General features: G+C 35.0%; 1 long non-coding RNA gene across 1 annotated transcript; it reads left to right on the top strand.

The window, feature by feature from the left end:
• The first annotated feature begins 222 nt into the window (after nucleotides 1-222).
• On the top strand, nucleotides 223-4,141 carry LOC122305170. The gene is made up of 2 exons (XR_006241043.1): nucleotides 223-1,813; nucleotides 3,566-4,141. It is a non-coding gene; the product is annotated as an uncharacterized LOC122305170 (long non-coding RNA).
• The last annotated feature ends 1,815 nt before the right edge of the window (nucleotides 4,142-5,956 follow it).

The raw sequence follows: 5,956 nt of genomic DNA, 5'->3' as shown, positions 1-5,956 counted from the left end.
CATGTACAGTTCAAAAATGCCGTCAACCAAAATGGGCTTCCTTATTTCATAGGCCCATTTTCACTAGACAGTGTGATTCATCAAGTTCAAAGCGCGTGACCTAAGATGTAATCTTATATATATAGACAGATCTGAGTTTGGACCCATTTGACTACCCCTACTAGGGTAACCGCCACCGTCAGATTAGGAAAGTTGCATCCCAGCCGCACGTATATTTATGACTTTTCCTTATGCGTTTCTTTTATTGTTGACATTATTATAGAGGTTTTAATTAGTATCAAGCGCAGTCAGCTTTTTAATTAGAGGCTTCGGGAAAAACAAAACAAATTTAAAAAAAAAAAAATGGAAAAGTGGGGTTCAGTAATCTGTGATCTTAACCCCAATATTCTTCTTGGGATTGATGGTTAAAAAAAGAAAAAATAAAAAGAAAATGAAGAAAACCCTCAAATCTCCTTATATAAACAACTCCCTCCCCATCCCCTAAACCTACATCTCTCTCTCCCCCTGATCTACCCCTGCATTCTTGCTTCCTTTCTCTCCCTTTTTCTTAGATTTTGACCCATCTTTATTCACTGGGTTGTTTTTAAGTGGTTGAAGCTTTCAACTTTCAACCATCTTATCTACTCCCATGTGGTGTCTATAGATGACCCTTTTTGTATTTTTCCACAGCTTTCTTGAACTGCATATATGAGTGATCTCTCTGCATGCAGAGATAATGTTTTTCTTCTTGTTTGCGGTTCAATAAAGCTGTGGGAAGATACAGAAAGTGTCAAGAAAGTTCAAGATCTGCTTTCGGTATTATTACTTATAATCCCTAATTCCTCTTTGTTTTTATGATCCCGATCTGATTATTTCCTTGGTTACGCAACGGTCGATGGCATTTCTCTGAACGCGAAGGTTCTTTTCTGATCTTAATTCTTTCAGTACATGAGATGTGTGGCTGATGCTTCTTTTCTTTTTCTTTTTTCCTTTCCCTTGCTAAACAGTACTCAGACAGTCGGAAATATTATGGAAGTATATACATCTCTGAACCCTTAAGCTTCAAATGGGATTGTACGTACGAAGAAACTAAATTCATTTCACTTCCCACAGAAAAAAAAAAAAAAAAGAATGTGAAATTCAGTTCGAATTATACATAAATGTGGTATCTCCACATCCTGATTCAACTTTATACCCCTCCCCACTTAATTCAAATTTCAGTATGTATGTGTAGAAATACAATTCTGCATATCAGTTATAAAATATCACTTTTTTCATTTGAATCTTTGGAGCTTTATTATATCATGGTATTGATGAATCGTTGTATAATACAGCTCTACAGGGGCCTATAGTTAAATCTCTCTCTCTCTCTCTCTCTCTCTCTCTCTCTCTGACAGTCTGGAAATATCATCGACAAGTAGCTTTTTCTAATGCTATTTTATGACACAGATATAACGATGGCTTTGTTCCCTCCTGAGCAGATACATACAACGATTCACTGGATAGTGCCTTTCCCTCTTGTCTGGCTAGCTAGATTCTTCTCTTTCTGTTCTTCTTGTGTGATTTTCTTCTTCTTATTCTTCCATTGTTAATTACTCCACATATGGCCAATTTTGGGTTTCTTTATTTACATATATATAATTGTTTGGGCTCCCTCGATCGCTTTATTACTTGTTACTGTTCCGCTGTGTAGCTAGGTTAAATTGCAGGATCATGAACAAAATATATACCACTTGTAGATCAAACGTCTGCTAGCCATCACCTGGCATTTCTAATTTACCTGCTGCGGACGGCCTGTGACCGGATCTGTAAGTATTCAGAGTCAGTCAACAAGGTAACAGTTCATTCATTATACATTTAGTGCAACTAAAATTGTTATTTTTTTTTAATATATAGATTCCTACCTACAGATCAGTCAATATATTATGGCCAGTTTGTCATTTGCGAGGGAGTACTGTAATTTATTGCAGCTCTGTTATTCAGCATCTCGATTGTTCACTGTTATTTTCTTAACAATTAATACGACGTACGTACAATTATTTCCCTCTTGGTATGAATTATGTTCAACATATCTTAGGAAAAGTAGGGTTTTAGTATCTGTAATGTTTGGTGTGTGCGTGTGTTATGCTCGGTATACTTTAAACAAAGTTTGGGTTTTTTTTAGTACACTACGAAGAAAGCCTTAGAGTATCAGTTAGATGGAGTGGTACTATTCGGGTTTTTACAATTGTATGTATGTATTTTAAAAAAGCCTTAAAAGTTAAAGCCATTAAAATTAAACTTAAATGTTAGGTGAAGCTTTTATGAAAAAACAAAGAATACAGATAAGATCTTGTACTGTTGTCTTAACTTGTCTTTTAGAATAGAAACCTAGACAAATAATATATGCAGAAGCTAGCAGCTTGTAGAAGCTGGAAATAGGGTTCAATATTGTTCACCTCAAGAAACATGTTTCCTCGGATTGTTAACGCCGAGAATGTTCCTAGCTAGATCAGATCCCAGTTTTTCAGGCTCATGGTTTTACGATATAGGTTTTCATACTTTCTTGGATGGTAGAGACTATAAGAAAAAGGTCTTTCATGTAAAAGGGTCCAAGCAGCTAAGAGCCAAATCGAAATGGATATTCATTTGCCCGGCCTAGAAAATGAGGAAATATTAGTAATCTGACTGCGAAAGCTATGCATGGTAAATATATATTATCTTTCGTGGATTTAGCTGGACGCTGGCGAGAACTAGATCAATACATCCAATTAATTGGTCACTGATATTTTTCTTTTAGAAGATATTGCACGGATCCTATCATGATATGACCTAACCACTTCAATTATATATATATATATATATGATTCATGATATCTTAGTACTGTCACCCACTAATCGAATGCATATTCTAATTAATGGGTTTAATTTCTTTCAGTACTTGCTGTTAGATAATATTCTTTAATATTACTTTATAATCAATCAAAAGTGCTAGCTAGCTTAATTAAGCATGGACTCTTTTTTTACCTTTTGGATTTATTTGTGTTTAGATGCCCTTGAAATATTGCTACTAATTATATATATATTTATCTGTGTGCGCGTGTGCGTGCGCCCTTGCTTGAAGGGTCTTCAGTACCGGTCAGCTTCTAATTGTGATTTCACTAGAAATGATAGCTAGATTAAAGAAAAAGGAATGGGATCAATTGACTAAATCAATGTAGATTGATTGGTTATAAGTCATTTAGGTCAAAAAGAAGGCATGACTCCTTTATCGTCCCTACCACCCAAGAAAGCACGAGAAACATCCTAGATTCTCTAATAAACTCCTGATCTCTCCCCTCCCCCAACCCTTCTCCCAAGGCTTAATTGGGGCCATTTCCTTGTGTTTTTTCTTATGTTGTTTCTCGTAGAATGGATGAAAATCGATCGTGTGTTTTTGGACCTACATACGGTCCATCGGTTTACCAGTTCAAATCAGTAGCACTCATGTATTGTAACTAGCTAGCACATATGAGAGCCTCACATATATGTTTCTCAAGCACGTACGTGTGAGTCTTAGGCGATACTACAACTCTACTCATCTAACTACCACGTGTTGTTTTGCTAGATTCTTTAACATTGGATATTCTTTAAGATGGGAGCCACCACGTTCCATTTTCGATCGCTGACAAATGAAGCCTCACACATTGTAAGAGCAATGTGTGTGTGTGTGTGCCTTGAGGGTTGCCCAAGTCTTGGTCAATTCAATCCTCTTTATTTCTTTATGATGTTCCCGCTTCCCTTGAAACTAGAGTTGACAGACAGCTTCTATATCTGCGGCAGTGAACTGGGAGTTCTTCAATGAATTCTCCTCGATAACTCACATCACACACACACACACACGCCTTCATTTACTCTTTTCTTGCCACTGGACCAACGAAGAAAATATGGGATTTGACCATTTATTTGGCTCTAATCTTCCTATTTATTGTGTTGATGTAGTATCTGTAATAAGGTTTTTGCTGGCCGGGCCGTACTCATGACCCCCTCCAACAATCTTATCAATCCGGCCAGTATTAGTAGGATTGATCTGGCCTTTTTTTGCCTCTTCTATGATTTGGGAGAAGAAAAATTGAACTTTGATCCCATCATTGTTGTAGATTAATGATCTCATATTTATGTAGGAACCGGCCTGATGCATGAAGCAAGTGGTCCTTTGCATTCATATATAATTAATACGCAAGCACGCCTGGATCATGAATATATATCGAGAAATCTGGTTTGCATAAGGCCATCAATTATATATATATATATATGTGTGTGTGTGTGTGTGTGTGTAGATGTATATGTATGTATGTATGTATGTATGTATGTATGTATGTATGCAGTACAGCATGAGGTGGTTATTGTTAATGGAAGTTATGCCATTATAGATATTATTATTATTTAAAAAAAAAAAAATAGGGTGTTTTAGCAATTTCACTTATGATCTAGCTAGCTAGCTATTTGATCATTTTAGTAATTATACGATGATTAAGACATCCTCATCATGTTTCGTACTAATTAATGAATAATCTCCCATTTCTCATATAGATGAGGATTTTATTCCAACCACATGCATGAGTACTACTCGTCATGTTTCACAAAACTTATTTTGTTCTGATCTTTTAAAGTCCACAATTGTTTTATTTTCTTTTGAAGCGTGACAACATCTCCTCTGATCCGATCGATCCGCCGGCCCTATATTAATTTTAAATTAAGAATAAAAAAATTTACAAAAATGTTCTGGCCAGCCAGCCAGCCAGCCAGCCTCGTATAGTCATGTATTGTTTACAGCATGGTCAACAAAGTTAGCATTTAGCATTATGTTGTGCATGATGCACTAGTACTTTCACATCACATGCATGCATAGAAAAAGGGCAGAATTTAATTTTGTAGTATTGTTCAAATGGGCAAACAATAGTTTTACGTACACCAACAGCTAGCAACGTGAGTACTACTATTCATTTCCCCTGCCCTAACGCACCATCATGATCATGATAATATTGGTGCATATATGGCATACCAATTCCTGGATGTTTCAGGTTCCCTGCATATATGGTTTCCCAAGTTCCCGATCGATCAAGCAGAGCGCTAGCTAGCTAGGATAGCGCTTTTAGTACCCATTTTTCTCATTAAGTTTTCCTACTACTACTCCCACTGCAAGTAGTAGTACTGTACGTTTTCAAGAGAATGGAAATATGAATTACAATATGGGATCAGAGACATCATGTACGTACGTACGCGCGCGCATCGATCATCGTGTAGGTTAGATTCATGTGTGATATTGATTAAGCGGCCATAGAACTATATATATATATATATACTTGTAAAAATATTTTCATGAATGCCCGCACGTACTTACTGGCCTGGGAATTAACTCTTTTCTCACTCACAGTACGTGCCAGCTAGCAGCTTATAATTAATATTATGTGCGAGCATGTATGTGAGTTTAATTTATATATTTAATTAGGTAAATATTTACAATATATAGCTGGAAGTGGCCGGTCGCCATGGTCATGAGAATCAATTCTTCCAGAGAGTAATTAATTAATTTCCTCATTTTTTATGCTACCTAAAGTACTACAACGGCAAATGTTCCTTTTAAGGCAGGTAACGAGTAAAATAAGATTGAAAATTTTGTGAATAACAATGAGATAGTTTATAAATAGTAACGAATTGAATAATTTGAATTGTGTATTTTTAAAATTTTAGAAAATGAGAGAAAAATTGAATAAAAAATATTATAAAGTTAAAATATTGTAAGAATATAGTTTTATAATATTATTTTTATTTAAAAATTTAAAAAAAATTGTAATTATTTTTTTATTTTTTATTTAAAAATATTATAATGATTAATTTAAAAATTTTATATTTAAATTAAATTTAAAAATAAAATAAGATAATATAAAAATCTTATGACTCGTCCAATTAATGAATGAAGTAGTGCGTTGTACTGGTCTTAATTTCTAACCAATTA

Source organism: Carya illinoinensis, chromosome 3 (genome assembly GCF_018687715.1).
Source record: "Carya illinoinensis cultivar Pawnee chromosome 3, C.illinoinensisPawnee_v1, whole genome shotgun sequence".
NCBI classification, from domain to species: Eukaryota; Viridiplantae; Streptophyta; class Magnoliopsida; order Fagales; family Juglandaceae; genus Carya; species Carya illinoinensis.
The sequence above is the reverse complement of the archived record's forward strand: the minus strand, read 5'-3'. Positions and strand labels throughout refer to the sequence as shown.